The following is a 22,141-nucleotide window of genomic DNA, read 5'->3' on the forward strand; positions in this document are numbered from 1 at the left end:
TGACAAAGAAATGGTAATCTTTTTTATATAGAAGGGAGAGGAAGCTCTCCCCCTTCTCTCAAAAAAAAAATTGAAAGGAAAAGTGATTGCTCCTCAGGAATCTTGGATTGTCATGCTAACCTTTTGTAAGTAATAAATCCCTAAGGGCCATCTAATTCCAATGTCTTAAGCTTTGCAACCCAGAGATGTCTCCTAGTCCTTTTACCTCTTGAATGTAAACATATAGCTCCAGAATCAATAATTATCTTTTATTTTTAAGACTAAAATGATGTAATTTCCTACTATGGAATTAACTGCTTAAATTTTTTTTTGTTGAAGTATCATTGATATACAATCTTGTATTGGTTCCAAATGTATAACACAGTAGTTCAACAGTTACCTATATTATTAAATCCTTATCCCATCTAGTGAGGTTGCTATCTATAAATATAGAAAGATGTTACAGAATCATTGACTATATTTTCCATGCTATGCTACCATCCCTGTGACCAGCTTATATTGTGATGTGAATTATTGTGCCCCTTTATGCCCCTCACCCTCTTCCCCTACATGCCCCAACAACAATCCCTTGGTAACCACTAGTCACTTCTCAGTGTCTATGGACTACTGCTGTTTTATACACAATGGAATATTATTCAACCATAAAAAGAAAAATCTTGCCATTTGCAACAACATGGGTGGATCTAGAGGGTACCATGCTCAGTGAAATAAGCCAGGTGGAGAAAGACAAATACCATATAATTTCACTTATTTGTGTGACATAAAAACAATGCAAAACAGAAAGATCAATAATTATCTTTTGACTCTGACTATATCATTGTAAATTACTTTCTAAGGATTACTTTAGTTCAGGATCCAAAGTCGCAGTAAAATTTCAGTTAAAAAAAGTTCTGTAACTGTGTAGAAACAAAGATGTTTTCTCTACAACACATCTCAGACACACACACATAAAGGATACTGGAATTATATTTGGTATTCAGAGTTCATGCCATTCAAGCATATAAACCATCCTCAAAGTCAATAAATATCATTTGCAATGAATACATAGAGTCCCAAAGAATACATAAAATATATATATATATTGAATATAAGAGGTTTCTGGAAAAACACAGATAATTTCTTTTGGAAGTCTGAGACTGGACTATGGCAAAACTTATTTCTTTCTGTACCTAACATAAAGTCAATTATAATTTTTATAAATGAAATATAACACATTTACTAAAAAATTAAGTCAAAGATCACACTTGGAATTTCCAAGTCTTACATCAATGATACTGAAAATGTTTTGATGATAGACTTAAATGGTTACTGGTGAGACAGACTTCTGTGATATTTCATGATAGTTCCCCCTTTCTGTTACAGCAAAAGGAGAATCTCATTTTCCTTTTATCCTATGTTCAATTATCTACTGGTTTAAGACCATTTGAAGACAAAATTGTTAAAAGAAAAATTTATCTTTGAAGAATTTTGAAAAATATTTTAAAATCCTTTAAAAGACATTTGTTAATGTGAAATTGATTTTAGAAATTGAAAGTTGAATTAAAAGTTAGAACTTGGCATCTTTAGTGGTTGTTAAACTTACTTTTCAAGTCAAAGAACTTTTAGTCTTTAAACCTCTGAAACTGAAATCAATATTACTTTATCTTTGAACAGATCTTACAACATAATAGAAATACAGTGACATAAAAAAGACTCCTCTGTGACCACCATTTATAAGGAATATACCCTAATTGAGACTAGCCAAATGGTGTGACTGAGATACTAAGCATTAGGGACATTAAGTGTTCGTGTTAATGCTGACTTAAGAGAATTTTAATAAGTTTGGATTTGCATTTTCTCATTTTTCCTAGATGGTTAATAATACCTCACCTACCTTACCAGACTATTGTGTAAATACATAAAAGCAGAAGCATTTAAAAACTAAGAAATCCTATTAATACAAAATTAAGAAAATCCATTATGTTAATAAACTCTTAATGTTTCTAAATTGCCTCAAGACATTTTCAGCATAACAATATGTGACTGTTCTTTGTGTTGCTAAATGTGAAGGTGTGATTTGTAGTCTATGTGACTGCTTTGTATTCATTTATAAGGTACTCATAAAATATGCATATAATAGAATATGCTTCATCTGCATTTTTCTGAGGTGAATCCTGTCAAATATTTGATCATAGGTGCATCAAATAGTTTTGTGTAAAGATAGCTACTTATGCTAATTTGCTCAATCAAAAGTATGTAAAGACAGTCTAGTGTAGCAGGATACACAAACAAACTACCCTTTTCCCTTGATTTTATTTACTTGAATAAGCTATTTTTTAATCTGTATAATTTTTCTTATCTAGGAAATCCATATTTCCATGAGCAGAACTGAACATATAAAAAAGCAGAGATTTACAATTGTGTCTAAGATCATAATTTTGATTATCATATGAAATATGTGATATTTATGCATATATGCTATTTTCTACCAAGGAAATTGATGATGTAATTATCCATCAACACCAGCACAAATGGGTTCATATAATTTTGTTAGTAGTGGGCAGTAACTGGACAAGCAAAAATTGTTGAATATAGGAAGACAGAGACTCCCCTGTGGATAGTGTGACATTTGAGAACTGGGCCTTGGAAGAAATATACAGATGAGTGGAGGTGAAAGAAACAGAACAAGAAAAGGCAGAGGGCCACAAAGCTTCAGGATCTATTTCTTGAATAAAAAGTAGTCATGTTTGGTGTGAAGAGTGACAGAATGTGCCATCCCCAAATATGTCACTTTGACGTACTGATTATTTTGAGCAGTAGACTTGAAAAACAAGAAGAGGTTTTCTTTGAACTCCTCTTATGGGCCTAAAGACAGATCATTCAAAATGAGCTCAATTGTCATAAGTCCTCTCCCTGTCTGCAGTTTCATCAAAGATGGAAGACAGTCTCATCACAGGAAAAAAAACTAGAAGTTGACACCACACCAAAACAAACTGTCACAGACTACCATATCTCCTGACTGTTCTTCTAAGGGTCTATTCATCTTTCCCAAAAATCATTTACCTTCCCTCAAAGAGCTACATCCCCTCTCCTCTTCCCTTACTAAGATGATATTGAAGCCTGAATTCTAAGCCACCTCTTTGAGTTACTCATTTTTCCCTATGTATCTCCCAAGCATATATAAGGTATACATGTCAATAAACTTCTGTTTGTTTTTCTCCTGTTAATCTGTGTTTTATTACAGGGGTCTCAGACAAGAATCCAAAAGAGTAGAGGGAAAATTATTTTCCTCCTCTATGGGTGAAAAACAGGACAGGTACAAGGAAGTGAGAAGGGAAGCTCAGTCACGGAGTGCAGTCGAATCATTCAGAGACTTACATACTAGGGAAGGAGTCTGGACTTAACCCCAGAGAAAATGCAGGGTCAATGACAATTTTTAATCATAGAAATGGTATACATACAGCTGTCCAGGGAGCAGGAAACCTAACCTGTTAACATAGTGTAAGCAGAGATTAGAAATGGTTGAGAAGATATTACAGTCATACAGGTAGATACAATCTAAGGTATAATCCATGGAATGGTATATGGCAGATGAATATGGGGATAAGGCATTAAATCAAAAGGATTTCATGACTAGATGAGGGAGTGAAGGATAAACCAAAGGCAACTGTGTGTGGTAAATAATATCAATGACTAGAAATCAGAAAGATGGAAACTAAAGGACAGTCTTTCAAGTATGTGATGAAGGATGCACAGGCTTGGAAGAGAACAAATTTCATGCTTTCATTAATCTACTCAGTTCTTCCTTTCTATTTTCATTTATTCAGAAATAGGGAAGCAAAATAGCATAATGGCTGAGTAATAGAAATTCAAATAGGACCAAGATAATTGGTCGTTATTGATGCCTCTTTTGCTTGTGTGTATGGTTGAACAGATTAACTTCTCTAAATCTTGGTTTTTCTCAGTTGTTAAAAGGAAAATATACACCTAATTATTATATGAACTAAATGTGACAATATGCGTAAGATAGGACATACAGTTAGCACCCAAAAAGGCTAGTTTAACTCTACATGTAATGAGATAACAACAGGGATTATAGTTTTCCTGAAGGAGGGGAAAAATGATAAACTAATTGTAACTTGATTCCCTTTCCCTTTACTCCCAACACCAAGCTTCTTGCCCTGCCATAGTCAAGCAGCTGCTGGGACCCATTGGTGACAGGTTGTAAGTAAGGCCTTGGAGTACATTGGAGGATGAGGAAAGGTTAGATGGGGAGAGTTTTCCAGGGCTCCTACTCTTGGAGGTTGTGTATGTGGCAGAAAATAACCCCATACAATATATATATGAATACATACAGAGAACAAAAATTGCCTTATATTTAAGAACACTAAAAAGAAGCTAAAAAGGTAATAGTATATAAAGTAACATGAAAGAGAGTTGAAAAATTGTACCTGAGGTGAATGATACAACTGTTATTTAATGAATTAGTTTATTAAAACTCTGGAGTTTCAATAGCAAAAAATGCAAACTAAACAGTAAGTAATGATGGATTTCTCATGACCTGCTGAAAATAAGTGAAGTTGATCCTTTGAAGATAAAAGATTTTTCTGCGGGTCCAATACTATGGAAAACACAAATATTCATAAAAAGGATACTGTTTCTAAGAGCTCTAAAGAAATGTAGAATCATTCTGAAATGTCAATAGAATAGTTGTAACAGAAGCCAAGTCTTCAGAGGACTCAAAAATGAGTGGATGATAAAGAAGTTAACTTATTTTAGTCTATTCTTAACAATATTTAGGGAAGAAAAGAAGGAGAGTGAGGCTGGACATATTTATAGGCTACAGGAAATGGTTTCAAAAAAAATAGAGACAGTGAAAATATGCATTGAAGATGCAAAACACAAAAGAAGGGAAAATTGATGGGAATGTTACAGGAGTTATTCAGTAATGGACCTATCACTGATATGTGTGTATGATAAATATCCACATACTGGTTTATATTCCCACTGTGAACCCTGTGAGCCTTTAATTCACACTAAAGTTAGAGGGAAGAGTCACATCTTTCTTGATCGTGTTTATATTTTCAATGCTCAGTCCAGACTATAGTCTCAAATGAATACTTGATGTCTTAGTAAATAGATATGAGATAGAAAACATAGTCAGAAGTGTTGGCTTTAAGGGAGGAAGATTACAATAAACATAAAGTTAGAGCAAATGGCTGAAGCCTTTGCAGTAAATAAGTCAAGAAGGAAAACTTTCAAGCAGGAAGTCTTTGATGTTAGTGAGAAGGAAGAAGAAGTTGGCATATATGGACAGTTTGGACTTCAATAGAAAAACTGTGTTGGTTTTTTTAAACAGAATGGAAGCTAAAAGGAAACAATTTGGGGTCAGTTATATGTATGAGTGAGTCCAAAATCCAACATTTCTAAGTTATATGATGTTAAGCATATTAATAATTTCTATGTACTTCTATTTTCTCATTTCTTGATGAGAAAATAACACCTGGCCCACAGAGTAGATTGAACGACAATGTGATACTGAAGATAAATCACCAGTTCCTGTCTGCCTCAGAGCAAGTAGTACACACATCATAAGTGTGTCAGACTCTATTGTATGATTGTGAAGGACAATCATCTGCAATGGGGAGCCAAAAAATGAACCACAACTGACACACTTCTCTGTAACTCTCAGGTAGGGCTTTGGCAGAAATATCATCATCACCAGCAAGTCAGAGTATGAATCTGAAACCTGATTTCCAAACCTGGCTCTACCACTTGGCAGCTGTGAGGCCTTTGGAAATTCTTAAATTATCTCTGCCCCAGTTTACTCATTTTTAAAATAGGTACAGTAATACCTAATTTAAAGAGTTGCTTTGAGTATTAAATGAGTCACTGTATATAAAATACTTAAAGCAGCATTTGTCCCATAAGAACTGTGTGAATACATTGCAGTTAAAATCAGGAATGAATATTCAGGGAAATGAGGACGGGACATAGGCATTTGCTTAGGAGAGAATGCTCAAAGAGTAGGAAACAAATGCAGTGTGTAGGAATGAGGTATAAGACAAGACAGAAAAAAGTGTGGCACATGAAGATAAAAATAAAGTAAACAATATGAAAGCTCATTTTGAGACCAGCTAAAACAAATATTTTAATTATATTAGGAAGAGAAACAGAGCAGGGAGGGAATGGAAGGCTTGGGACTGCTGAATACCTAGCTCCAAAGATCTGCACTGGGAGCACAAACCTACATTTCATGGTGCTTTCATGAGACTCATGACTATTGGGTTGGAAAGTTAATACAGGCATATATCTGAGGCCAGATTGGGCATATATCATGAGAACCCAAATAATAAAATTTAATTGTTCTGAAGATTATATTAAAAAGCAAACAGAGGGAGATGGATTAAAGATGGTGGTGTGAGAGGAGAGAGAGGCTTCCTCCTAAAACTGGATACAATTAGAAAATATAGCTGGCACAACTAATCTTGAGAGAGCAACAGGAAAGAGGACGGCATCAGACTGCACACACCTGGAGAAAAGAGCAGACCTCACCGAACAGGGTAATGTACCAGAGCTGTGGCTCCACAGGACCCAAGCCCTTCCCACACCCCAGCTCACTGGAGGGAGGAAAAGAAACTGAGCAGGGAGGGAGTGGAAGGCCTGGGACTGCTGAATACCTAGCTCTGGAGATCTGCTCTGGGAGCACAAACCTACATTTCATGGTCCTTTCATGAGACTCGCATGACTAATGGGTTGGAAAGTTAATATGGGCAAAATTCCTAGGGAGACTGGGATTCCAGCTGCTTGTGGAAAGCAGGGATCCATATCTGGCTTCTATGGGACAAAAACTTATACCTGTGTGCCTGGCCCACTGGCTCAGGCAATGGAGACAGGCACAGTAACCGGGAGGCGGGGAACAGCTCTTTCCTCCCCCCAGTACCAGTACCGCTCCCCTGTGACCCCGGACATTGCTTCAGGGGCTGAGTAGATCTAGAATAGACCTTCTGGACAGTAGAGGGCACCATGTACAAACATGAAACACCAAAGGAACCTTATCAAGAGTAAAATTATTAATACAACTCCCAAGAAAGATTTAAATGATATGGACCTCGTGACTCTTCCTGAAAGGGAGTTCAAAATAAAAATCATCAACATTCTAATGGAGGTAGGGAAAGACATCCAAGAACTCAGGAATGAATTCAGGTCAGAGATCCAATTATTGAAGAGCATGATGGAGGGTATTAAAAGCAGGTTGGATATGCTGGAGGAGATAATAAATGAAATAGAAACTAGAGAAGAGGAATACAAAGAAGCTGAGGCACAGAGAGAAAAAAGGATCTCTAAGAATGAAAGAATATTGAGAGAACTGTGTGACCAATCCAAGCGGAACAATATTTGGATTATAGGGATACCAGAAGAAGAAGAGAGAGAGAAAGGGATAGTAAGTGTCTTTGAGGAGGTAGTTGCTGAAAACTTCCCCAATCTGGGGAAGGAGATAGTCTCTCAGGCCACGGAGATCAACAGATCTCCCAACACAAAGGACACAAGGAAGACAACAGCAAGACACATAGTAATTAAAATGGGAAAGATAAAGGATAAGGACAGACAGTTAAAAGCAGCCAGAGACAGAAATAAGATCACATACAAAGGAAAGCCGATCAGGCTAACATCAGACTTATCAGCAGAAACCTTACAGGCCAGAAGGGAGTGGCATGATGTATTTAAAGCCATGATGCAGAAGGGCCTGGAACCAAGATACTTTATCCAGCAAGATTATCATTTAAATTTGAAGGGGGGATTAAACAATTTCCAGATAAGCAAAAGCTGAGAGAGTTTACCTCCCACAAACCATCTCTGCAGTCTACATTTTGGAGGGACTGTTATAGATGAAAGTGTTCATAGGGTTGAATACCTGTCAACAGAGGTAATAAAACAACAGTAAAGAAAATAGAACAGCTAATTATGAAGCAAATGCAAAATTAAATTAACTATCCCCAAAGTCAATCAAGGGATAGACAAAAAGTACAGAATTTGATACCTAATATATAAAGAATGAAGGAGGAAGAAAAAGGAGGAGAAATAGAAGAGAACCTTTAGATTGTGTTTGTAACAGCATACTAAGTGAGTTAAGTTAGACTCTTAGATAGTAAGGAAAGTAACCTGGAACCTTTGTTTACCACAAATCTAAAGCCTGAAGTGGCAATTACATACCTATCGATAATCACCCTAAATAGAAATGGACTGAATGCACCAATCAAAAGACATACAGTCACTGAATGGATAAAAAAAAAGACCCATCTATATGCTGCATATGAGAGACTCACCTTAAACCCAAAGACATGCACAGACTAAAAGTCAAGTGATGGAAAAAGATTTTTCCTGCAAACAATAGGGAGAAAAAAGCAGGTGCTGCAATACTAGTATCAGACAAAATAGACTTCAAAACAAAGAATCTAACAAGAGATAAAGAAGGACATTACATAATGATAAAGGGCTCAGTCCAACAAGAGGATATAACCATTATAAATATATATGCACCCAACACAGGAGCACCAGCATATGTGAAGCAAATACTAACAGAACTAAAGAGGGAAATAGACTGCAATGCATTCATTTTAGGAGACTTCAACACACCATTTACTCCAAAGGACAGATCCACCAGACAGAAAATAAGTAAGGACACAGAGGCACTGAACAACACACTAGAACAGATGGACCTAATAGACATCTATAGAACTTTACAGCCAAAAGCAACAGGATATACATTCTTCTCAAGTGCACATGGAACATTCTCCAGAATAGACCACATACTAGGCCACAAAAAGAGCCTCAGTAAATTCAAAAAGATTGAAATTCTGCCAACCAACTTTTCAGATCACAAAGGTATAAAACTAGAAATAAATTGTACAAAGAAAGCAAAAAGGCTCACAAACACATGGAGGCTTAACAACATGCTTCTAAATAGTCAATGGATCAATGACCAAATCAAAATGGAGATCCAGCAATATATGGAAGTAAATGACAACAACAACACAAAGCCCCAACTTCTGAGGGACGCAGAGAAAGCAGTCTTAAGAGGAAAGTATTTAGCAATCCAGGCATATTTAAAGAAGAAAGAACAAACACAAATGAATAGTCTAACATCACAATTATCAAAATTGGAAAAAGAAAGACAAGTGAGGCCTAAAGTCAGCAGAAAGAGGGACATAATAAAGATCAGAGAAGAAATAAATAAAATTGAGAAGAATAAAATAATAGAAAAAATCAATGAAACCAAGAGCTGGTTCTTTGAAAAAATAAACAAAATAGATAAGCCTCTAGCCAGACTTATTAAGAGAAAAAGAGAATCAACATACATCAACGTAATCAGAAACGAGAAAGGAAACATCACAATGGACCCCACAGAAATACAAAGAATTATTAGAGAGTACTATGAAAACCTATATGCTAACAAGCTGGGAAATCTAGGAGAAATGGACAGCTTCCTAGAAAAATACAAACTTCCAAGACTGACCAAGGAAGAAACACAAAATCAAAACAAACCAATCACCAGCAAAGAAATTGAAGTGGTGATCAAAAAACTGCCCAAGAACAAAACCCTGTGCCAGGTGGATTTACCTCAGAATTTTATCAGACATACAGAGAAGATATAATACCCATTCTTCTTAAAGTTTTCCAAAAAATAGAAGAGGAGGGAATACTCCCAAACTCATTCTGTGAAGCCAACATCACCCTAATACCAAAACCAGGCAAAGACCCCACCAAAAAAGAAAATTACAGACCAATATCTTTGATGAATGTAGATGCAAAAATACTCAATAAAATATTAGCAAACCAAATTCTAAAATACATCAAAAGGATCATACACCATGACCAAATGGGATTCATCCCAGGGATGCAAGGATTGTACAACATTCGAAAGTCCATCAACATCATCCACCACATCAACAAAAAGAAAGACAAAAACCACATGATCATCTCCATAGATGCTGAAAAAGCATTTGACAAAATTCAACATCCATTCATGATAAAAACTCTCAACAAAATGGGTATAGAGGGCAGGTACATCAACATAATAATGGCCATATGTGATAAACCCACAGCTAACATCATACTGAACAGTGAGAGGCTGAAAGTCTTTCCTCTGAGATCAGGAACAAGACAGGGATGCCCACTCTCCCCACTGTTATTCAACATAGTACTGGAGGTCCTAGCCAGGGCAATTAGAGAAAACAAAGAAATACAAGCAATCCAAATTAGTAAAGAAGAAGTTAAACTGTCACTATTTGCAGATGACATGATATTGTACATAAAAAACCCTTATGACTCAACTCCAAACCTACTAGAACTGATATCGGAATACAGCAAAGTTGCAGGATACAAAATTAACACACAGAAATCTGTGCCTTTCCTATACACTAACAATGATCTAATAGAAAGAGAAATCAGGAAAACAATTCCATTCACAATTGCATCAAAAAGAATAAAATACTTAGGAATAAACCTTACCAAGGAAGTTAAACACCTATACCCTGAAAACTATAAGACACTCTTAAGAGAAATTAAAGAGGACACTAACAAATGGAAACTCATCCCATGCTTTTGGCTAGGAAGAATTAATATCATCAAAATGGCCATCCTGCCCAAAGCAATATACAGATTTGATGCAATCCCTATCAAATTACCAACAACATTCTTCAACAAACTGGAACAAATAGTTCAAAAATTCATATGGAAACACCAAAGACCCCAAATAGCCAAAGCAATCCTGAGAAGGAAGAATAAAGTGTGGGGGGGATCTCACTCTCCAACTTCAAGCTCTACTACAAAGCCACAGTAATGAAGAAAGTTTGCTACTGGCACAAGAATAGAGCCATGGACCAGTGGAACAGGATAGAAACCCCAGATATTAACCCAAACATATATGGTCAATTAATATATGATAAAGGAACCATGGACATACAATGGGGAAATGACAGTCTCTTTAATAGATGGTGCTGGCAAACCTGGACAGTTACATGTAAAAGAATTAAACTGGATCACTGTCTAACCCCATACACAAAGGTAAATTTGATATGGATCAAAGACCTGAATGTAAGTCATGAAAGCATAAAACTCTTAGAAGAAAACATAGGCAAAAATCTTTTGGACATAAACATGAGCAACTTCTTCATGAATGTATCTCCCCAGGCAACGGAAACAATAGCAAAAATGAACAAGTGGGACTATATCAAGCTGAAAAGCTTTTGTACAGCAAAGGACACCATAAATAGAACAAAAAGGTACCCTACAGTATGGGAGAATATATTTGTAAATGACAGATCTGATAAAGGGTTGACATCCAAAATATATAAAGAGCTCACACACCTCAACAAACAAAAAGCAAATAATCCAATTAAAAATGGGCAGAGGAGCTGAACAGACAGTTCTCCAAAGAAGAAATTCAAATGGCCAACAGACACATGAAAAAATGCTTCACATCGCTTGTCATCAGAGAAATGCAAATTAAAACCACAATGAGATATCACCTCACCAGTAAGGATCACCACCATCCAAAAGACAAGCAACAACAAATGTTGGCGAGGATGCAGAGAAAGGGGAACCCTCCTACACTGCTGGTGGGAATGTAAATTAGTTCAACCATTGTGGAAAGCAGTATGGACATTCCTCAATATGCTCAAAATAGAAATACCATTTGACCCAGCAATTCCACTTCTAGGAATTTACCCTAAGAATGCAGCAGCCCAGTTTGAAAAAGACAGATGCACCCCTATGTTTATTGCAGCACTATTTACAATAGCCAAGAAATGGAAGCAACCTTAGTGTCCATCAGTAAATGAACGGATAAAGAAGATATGGTTCATATACACAATGGAATATTATTCAGCCATAAGAAGAAAAGAAATCCTACCATTTACAACAACATGGATGGAGCTAGAGGGTATTATGCTCAGTGAAATAAGCCAGGCAGAGAAAGACAGTACCAAATGATTTCACTCATATGTGGAGTATAAGAGCAAAGAAAAACTGAAGGAACAAAACAGCAGCAGAATCACAGAACCCAAGAATGGACTAACGGTTACCAAAGGAAAGGGACTGGGCAGGAGGGGTGGAAAGGGAGGGATAAGAGCAGGGAAAAAGATAGAGGGCCTTATGATTAGCATGTATAATGTGGGGGGGCGCATAGGGAAGGATTTGCAACACAGAGAAGACAAGTAGTGAGTCTACAGCATCTTACTATGCTGATGGACAGTTACTGTAATGGGGTTTGTGGGGGGGAACTTGGTCAAGGAGGTTGTCTAGTAAGCATAATGTTCTTCATGTAATTGTAGATTAATGATAATAAAAGGGAAAAAAGCAAATAGAATATTTTCATTGTTTTCTGAATTATTCTCACATATCTCTTGTTCTGGTTCATCCTTGTTAATAGAGTTTTTGTAGAAAAGTTGTTTTATATTTTTATTGGCACCTGTGATTAAAATATGTACTGTTAATTTAAAATTTAAAGAATTGAAAACACATTTCTTTTAACATGTCTCAACTGGAGATTTTTGATACTTTTATTATAACAGAAATTTTGAACAGTGGTGGCTTCCAGGAAAATTTTAAAATAGGCATACTTAACATGAAAGTGAAATTATCCATTTTTACATTAGACTGTTGTTCATATGCAAATTATGTATATACAACATACACACACACATATATAGTCTAGAAATATAAGGAGAAAATGATAGGTTTGTATAGATAATATAAGATTTTGAAACATAACTTCTTCATCTTTAAAGTCCCAGTTTACATAAATAGGCAAGATGTAGAGTACTGAATAATAATGATGATAAGATAGCTTATTAATAAATTTTAGCAGTATATATAATATATGAAATGAGTCAACATTTTTACCTGCCTCTAAAAGATAAACATGTTGTGGTAATTGTGGGGAAAAAGATGGCTGCATGAGAAGTGAGACAAAAACATCCTCCCAAAACCACATGTAACAGGGAAATACAGCAAATATAACTAATCCTGAAAGAGCAACCCAAAGGCTGCAGAACAGATTGCCTATGTCTGAGGAAAAGAGAAGACCTCACGGAAAAGGGTAAAGTAGCAGAGACACACACAGCGGGACACAAACCCACCCCTGACCCCAGCTCATGGGCAGGAGGAAGAGAAATGCAGTGGGAAGGGAATAGAAGCCAGGACTGCTAAACACCAATCCCTGGAGATCTGCTCAAACCCGTATTACATGCTGCTATGGAGATTAGTGGGGTTGGAAAGCAAAGACAGGCAGATATCAAAGAGACAGACATTCCAACCACTTGTGGAGAACAGGTACCCATAGCCATCTGCTCCAGGAGAAAAGAAAGGTGGGTGTTTTGAAATGCTTACCAACAGCAAGAGGGTTGCTAAAGGTACCCAAGTTTGTTGCTCAGGAAAAAGGACAGGTGGACAAAGTCATTCCAGCATGTTCAACCCAGTAGGCTGGGAGTTTTCAGAAGCTTCAGATGCTCCATCCCTCCGGCTGGCAAGAGAGCACCAAGGCCCCCCACTGCAATACACAGCCTGATGCTCCTTCCTCCTTGAAGGCACCAGTTCACACAACTGCTGCCCTGCCATGGCACCAGGCCAGCCAGAGGGTTTTCCTGACTACTGCAGCTACAGGGCTGTAGCACAGAGGCTCCTCTCTACACTCCACCCGCTGGACCTGGCAGTGGAGGCAGGCACTGTAGCCGAGAAGCAGGAAAAGCTCTTCTGCTCCAGGTGCAGGGAAGCTCCAGAGAAGAGAGCTTCTGGGAACTAGAGGGTGTGACTTTCACAAAGTTATTTTCTAGTAATTATTAGAAATATGAAATGGAAAAATAAATTTTGTACAAAAAAGAATCCAACACACACCAGACAGAGGACTGAGACTGAAATAAACAATATTCTTGACAAATATTTCAAAATAAAAATCATAAACATGCTTACAGAGATACAGAAAAATATTCAAGATCTCAGGAAGGACTTCAACAAAGAGATAGAAACTTTGAAAAATATAGTATCTGAAATGGAACATAAAATGGTGGAATTTAAAAGCAGGTTACTTGAGGTAGATGAGATATAAATGAAATAGAAATTAGAGAACAGAAAAACAAAAAAAGGTGAGGCACAGAGAGAAAAAGGATCCCTAGGAATGAAAGAATAGTAAGAGAACTTCGGAACCAATCCAAACAGAACAATATTTGCTTTATACAGGTACCAGAATAAGGAGAGAGAGAAAAAGGGACTGAAAGCCTCTTTGGGGATATAACTGTTGATAATTCCCCAATCTAGGGAAGGAAATAGTCTCTCAGGCCATGGAAGTGCAGAGATCTCCCAACACAAGGGACCCTAGGAAGGCAACACCCAGACTTAAATAATTAAAATGGCAAAGATCAAGGACATGGAAAGAGTATGAAAAGCAGCCCGAGAGAGAAAAAAGATCATGTACAAAGGAGAACCCATCAGGCTATCATCAGACTTCTCAGCAGACACCTTACAGGCCAGAAGGGAGTGGCATGATATATTTAATGCAATGAAACAAAAGGGCCTCCAACCAAGAATACTCTACCTGGTAAGAATATCATTTAATTTTGAATCAGGGATTAAACAATTTCCAGATAAGCAAAAGTTCAGGGAATTTACTTTCCACAAACCATCTCTAAAGTGTATTCTCATGGGACTGCTATAGATGGGGGTACTCCTACAGCTAAATGCTGCCACCAGAGAAAATAAAACCACAGTAAATGAAATAGACCAAAATGAAATGCAAAATTAAGTCATTTAAGGGATAAACAAAGAGGACAGCATATGAAACCTAATATATAAAGCATGAAGGAGGAAGAAGAAGAAGAAGAAGAAGGGAGAAAAAAACACTTTTAGATTGTGTTTGAAATAGCATAATAAGCTACTTAAGTTAGACTGTTAGGTAGTGAAGAGCCTTTCTTGAACCTTTAGTAACCATGAATCTAAATCCTTCACTGGCAATAAGTACACATCTATTTATAATCACCCTAAATGTAAATGGACTGAATGCACCAATCAAAAGACACAGAGTTAAAGAGTGGATAAAAAACAAGACTCACAAAAACCCAAAGACATACACAGAATAAAAGTGAAGGGATGGAAAAAGATATTTTGTACAAATAATAGAGAAAAAAGAGCAGGAGTTGCAGTACTTGTATCAGACAAATAGATTTCAAAACAAAGAAAGTAACAAGAGACAAAGAAGGATATTAAATAATGATAAAGGGGTCAGTCCAACAAGAGGATATACCATTATAAATATCTATGTACCCAATATAGGAGCACCTAAATATGTGAAATAAGTACTAACAGAATTAAAGTGGGAAATAGAATGCAATGCATTCATTTTAGGATACTTCAACATACAACTCATTCCAAAGGACAGACCAACCAGACAAACAATAAATGAGACAGAGGCTCTGAACAATCTATTAGGACAGACGGACCTAACAGACATCTACAGAACACACCACACAAAAGCAGCAGGATACACGTTCTTCTTAAGTGTACATGCAATGTTTTCTAGACTAGATCACATAGTAGGCCACAGAAAGAGCTTCATTAAACTCAAAGAGATTGGAATTGGGACAATCAGATTCTCAGACAACAGAGGTATGAAACTCAAAATAAATTATGCAAAAAAACCCCAATAAGCCCACAAACACATGGAGGCTAAACAACATGCTGCTAAATAATCAATGGATCAATGACCAAATAAAAACAAAGATCAAGCAATACATGGAATCTAATGAAAACAAATCAACACCCCAAAACCTATGGCATGCAGTGAAGGAAGCCCTAGGAAAACAGTGTACTTCAGTACAGGCCTACCTCAAGAAAGAAGAACAACCCCAAGTGGACAGTCTAAACCCACAATTAATAACATTAGGAAAAGAAGAACAAATTAAGCCCAAAGTAAGTAGAAGGGACATAATAAAGATAAGAGCAAAAATAAATAAAACTGAGAAGAATAAATCATTAGAAGGAATTAGAAAAACCAAGAGCTGGTTTTTTGAGAAAATAAACAATATAGATAAACTCCTAGCCAGACTTATCAAGACAAAAAGGGAGTGTACACACATAAACAGAATCAGAAATGAGAAAGGAAAAATCACTATGGACATCACAGAAATCAAAGAATTTTTAGAGAATACTGTGAAAAATTATGTGCTAACAAATTGGATAAACTAGAAGAAATGGACAACTTTCTAGAAAAATACAACATTCCAAGACTGACCCAGGAAGAAACAGAAAATCTGAATAGACCAATTACCAGCAACAAAATTGAATTGGTAATCAGAAAACTACCTAAGAACAAAACCCCAGGACTAGATGGCTTCAAGCTGAATTTTATCAAACATTTAGAGAAGATCTAATACCCATCCTCCTTAAAATTTAGTAAAAAGTAGAAGGGGAGGGAATACTTACAGACTCATTCTATGCAACCAGCATCATTCTCATACCAAAACCAATCAAAGACACCACAAAAAAAGGAAAATTAAAGACCAATATCTCTGATGAACATACCTGCAAAAATCCTCAACAAACTATTCACAAACTGAATTTAAAAATACATCAAAAAGGTCACCCATCATGATCAAGTAGGATTTATTCCAGGGATTCAAGGATGGTACAATATTTGTAAATCAATGAATATCATACCACATCAAAAAAAGGACAAAATTCACATGGTCATTTCAGTACATGCTGAAAAAGCATTTGAAAAAATTCAACAACACCCATTCATGATAAAAACTCTCAACAAAATAGGTATACAGGGCAAGTACCTCAACATAATAAAGGCCATATATGAAAAACCTACAACCAACATCATACTTCACAGCGAAAAACTGAAAACTTTTCCTTTAAGATCAGGAACAAGACAAGGATACCCACTCGTATCACTTTTATTCAACATAGTACTGGAGGTCCTAGTCCTGGCAATCAGACAACACAAAAAAATAAAAAGCATCCAGATTGGCAGGAAGAAGTTAAACTGCCCCTGTTTACAGATGACATGATATTGTTCATAAAAAACCCTAAAGAATCTACCCCAAAACTACTAGAACTAGTAACTGAATTCAACAAAGTTGCAGGATACAAAATTAATACACAGAAATCGGTGGCATTCCTATATACTAATGATAAACTGGCAGAAAGAGAAATCAGGAAAACAACTCCATTTACAACTGCATCAAAAAAAGAATAAAATACCTAGGAATAAACCTAACCAAGGAGGTGAAAAACCTATACCATGAACACTACAAGACATTCATGAGAGAAATTAAAGATAACACCAATAAATGGAAATACATCCCGTGATCACAGATAGGAAGAATTAATATTGTCAAAAGGCCATTTGCCTAAAGCAATCTTCAGATTCAGTGCAATCTCTATCAAAATACCAATAGCATTCTTTAACCAACTAGAACAAGTAGTTCTAAACTTCATATGGAACCACAAAAGACCCCAAATACCCAAAGCAATCCTGAGAAGGAAGAACAAAGCTGGTGGGATTATGCTCCCCGACTTCAAGCTCTACTACAAAGCCACAGTAATCAAGACAGTTGGGTACTGGCACAAGAACAGACCCATAGAAGAATGGAACAGAATAGAGAACCCAGATATAAACACACACTTAAATGGCTGATTAATATGCATTAAAGGAGCCATGGACATACAATGGGGAAATGACGGCCACTTTGACAACTGGTGTTGGCAAAACTGGACACGTAAGAGAATTAAACTAGATTACTTTCTAACTCCATACACAAAAGTAAACTTGAAATGGATCAAACACCTGAATATAACTCATGAAATCATAAAACTCTTAGAAAAAAATAAGCAAAAATCTATTGTATATAAACATGAGCAACTTTTCCCTGAATGCATCTCCTCATCAAGGGAAACAAAAGCAAAAATGAATAACTGGAACTACATCAAACTAAAAAGCTTCTGTACAGAAAAGGACACCATCAGCAGAACAAAAAGGCATCCTACAGTAACGGAGAATATATTTGTAAATGACATATCCTACAAGGGGTTAACATCCAAAATATATAAAGAGCTTACACACCTCAACACCCAAAAAGCAAATAACCTTATTAAAAAATGGGCAGAGGATATGAGCAGACACTTCTCCAAAGAAGAAATTCAGATGGACAACAGGCACATGAAAGATGGTACACATCGCTTATTCTCAGGGAAGTGCAAATTAAAACCACAATGAGATATTAGCTCACACCAGTTAGGATGGTCAACATCCAAAAGACAAGCAACAACAAATGCTGGCGAGGATGCGGAGTAAGGGGAATCCTCCTACATTGTTGGTGGGAATGTAAATTAGTTCAACCATTGTGAAAAGCAATATGGAAGTTCCTCAAAAAACTAAAAATAAAAATGCCATTTGACCCAGGAATTCTACTCCTAGGAATTTACCTGAAGAAAACAAGATCCCTGATTCTAAAAGACATATGCATGCCTATGTTTATCACAGCACTTTTTACAATAACCAAGAAATGGAAGCAAGCTAAGTGTCCATCATTAGATGAATGGATAAAGAAGAGTTGGTACATATAAACAATGGGATATTATTCAGCCATAAGAATAAAAATAATCCTACCATTTGCAACAACATGGATGGAGCTATAGGGTATTATGCTCAGTGAAATAAGCCTGGCAGAGAAAAGCAAGTAGCAAATGATTTTACTCATTTGTGGAGTATAAGAACAAAGCAAAACTGAAGGAGCAAAATAGCAGCAGACTCACAGACTCCAAGAAGGGACTAGCAGTTATCAAATGGAATGGGTTGAAAAGGGTGGGTAGGGATAGAGAAAGGTGATTAAGGTCCATTATAGTTAGCACACATAATATGGGTAGGTCATTGGGAAGGCAGTACAGCATGTAGAAGACAAGTAATGACTCTGTAGCATCTTACTATGCTGATGGACAGTGATTGCAATGTAGTAGGGGAGGACTTGATAATATGGGTGAATGTTGAAACCACAATGTTGCACATGTGAAACCTTCATAAGATTGTATATCAATGATATTTAAATATATATATATATACACATATATAGATACACATATTTATATAGGAGTACTTTGGCTTTCACACTGCATCACATGAAAAAAATTAATTTAAAGAACAGTTCTAAAACCCCAGGTTTGAATCTGAGGTTATGACTACGATATTTATGTGGGTGGCAATACCTAAAAGTCCTGGAGTAGTTTTACTTGACTGGTGAATAAAAGGGAAGATAGGCAACTCCACATACTTTTATCCAGCAACAAAAAACAAGGAAAAGAAAATACAAATGGAATTACATATTCTCTCTCACTGGAATTTTACTTATTTTTGACCATCAGTTACTGCACAGAAGTCAGATGGCAACATTGGAAAATGTCTGATTTTAAGAGACATTTGAATATAGGACAACTGGACATAAATACCACAGAACTTGGACTTGGATCAAATATTCTAAGTAAGCACATCATCTAAAGGCATATATCAAATCTCAGTAACTTACTGAATCTTGTTCTCTGAACAAAAGGAAAAATTTTGGCATAAGAAAAATTGAAACTGCACAAGCTGTAATAGTTGATGGAAAATATGACAATTGGTTTTTACATGCTATAAATTACTGTTCTTTTTCTCATCTCCATGAAAAGAGATTACTTATTAATATTTTTAAAAATTTTCTAGATTTATTGTGGTGATCACTTCATAGCATTGGTAGATGTTGCCTCACTATGTTATATACCAGAATCTAACATAATAGTGTAATAATTAATTGGCAATAACCAATATAATAATTAATATATTATATTATAAATAATAATATAATAATTGAATAATATTCCATTTATAAAACATTTTTTAAAAAATGCTTTGAGGATATCAAAGAAAAGAGTCTTAATTCTACATGGGACCTTGGGAAAGCATTCCCCAAGGAGGTTAGGATTTAATCTGGTTTTTGAAAGTGAATGGATTTTCAGATAAAAAAAAGACAGACATTCCTGTCAGAAAAGCAAAAATGTAAAGGAATCAAGGAATTACCAGGCAAAAGCATTTAGGGAGCTGTCATCAGTTCAAGATGACCACAGATCAGAATTCATGGTTTGAAGTTTCAGGATATAATACATTTCATGTTTTGTCCCTTGCTATTTCTAACTACAAATATATTGGCTATTATCTCTCCAATTTGATGAGTAGAGTTGTACATTGTTTTTAAAAGCTGCATGATAACTCCATAAGTGATGGACATCAAGATTATCAACAGTGAAGTCTTTTTTTTAATGTTTTTATGTTGAGGTACATACAATAAAATACACAAATCTTCATGTGCTGTTTGATGAATTTTGACATGGGTATACACTCATGTAACCATCACCCAGATGAAGATGTCAAGCAATTTCACTATTTTCCCTTTTCTTATTTACCCATCTACCCACCATCCTCACCTGTGGTAACTACCAGTCTGTTCTCTCTGTTTGTGAGTTTATTTCACTTTTGTTTGTTTGTTCTTTTGTGTTTCAGATTCCACATGTAAGTGAAATCATATGGTATTTGTCTTTGTCTGACTTATTTCACTTACTATAATACCCTTTAGGTCCATCCATGTTGTCACAAATAGCATGATTTCATTCTTTTCTATGGCTGGGTAATATTTCATTGTATATATGTACCACATATTTTTTATCCATGCAAATATTGATGGACATTTAGGTTGCTTCCATATTTTAGCTATTGTAAATAATGCTGTGATAAATACAGGGGTGCATATATCTTTTTTCCCAGAAGTGGAATTGCTGGGTCTTACAGTATATCTTTCAACAGTGTAGTCTTTTAAGAAGAGCAGTGACATTATCAGATTTTATTTTTAGAGAGATGACTCTGACCAGAATGTGGAATATTTGAGTGAGTAAGAAAATGGTGATAAAAGAGGCTGGCTGGTTGCCATGAAAATGTACTAGATAATTGAAGGTGAGGACTGGGAATAATATAGAGACCAGGAAATTAGGGAAGGGAAGCTGGATCTAAGAGGTATCTAAAAGGCAAAATTCACTGTACTTGAACCTCACTGGTTCAAAATGAGGGTGGGAAGTAAAAGGTCACATTATCAAGCCTGGGTCACTCCAACTACACATTCCGAAGAATGTCGTGTCTTAAGGACTGACCCTTAGGTAGCTCCTGGGGATAATCTCTGAGCTGGAATGTTCTTCCTGAAAAGAGTGTTTTGGTATGCCTTATGTTTTGCTGAGGGTGGATATGGTGGGGTGCTGGAGTCTGCATAGTCTTATGCCTACATGACTGACCCCCAATAAACACCCTGGACACTATGGCTTAGATGAGCCTTAATGGTCAGCAACATTGGGCAAAATGTTGTCATGCAACCTTATCCACTTTATGTTCCAGCAATCTTGAGTATCTTGAAGTGTCCTGACTAGGTTGGCTTTATTTTATCTCCATTCCATTGAAATACACTGTGTCCTTTGGACCCCACTTTCCAAACCCCTATTTTCCATTTTACACTTAGCTCAATAATTTTCTCCTCCAGGAAGTTTCCTTGATCCTCCCAGTCTCTTCTTTATTGCATATCTCCTAATACCTATCTCTATTTTTGTGATCAAACTTACAATATTTACTATAATTATATGTTTATTTGTGTCTCCACATTTCAAACATCTTGAAGTCAGTGGCTCTGTCATAGTCATATTAAACAGAATTTAAAACTTATGGTTGACACTCAAATATTTGCTGAATGAATAAATGAAAAAAAAACAATTTCAAAAATCATATTGCCATTGGGATTATTTCTGTAATCCTGAATTTTCAGAATTCAGTGGCTGAAGTAGCTGATGTAATCTAAAAGCATGTCTTTTGGTTTTTTTCCTTCCATTTACTTTTCTTTTTTTTTTAAGATGAAGAATTTTTTTTAATTGAAGTATCATGGATAATAAACAATCTTATGTTGGTTTCAAATATACAACATGGTGGTTCAACAGTTACTCATATTATTAAATCCTCACCCCCTCTGGTGCGGTTACCATCTCTCAACATGGAAAGGTGTTACAGAGTCATTGACTATATTCTCCATGCTGTACCACC

This window comes from Manis javanica, chromosome 5, assembly GCF_040802235.1.
Source record: "Manis javanica isolate MJ-LG chromosome 5, MJ_LKY, whole genome shotgun sequence".
NCBI classification, from domain to species: Eukaryota; Metazoa; Chordata; class Mammalia; order Pholidota; family Manidae; genus Manis; species Manis javanica.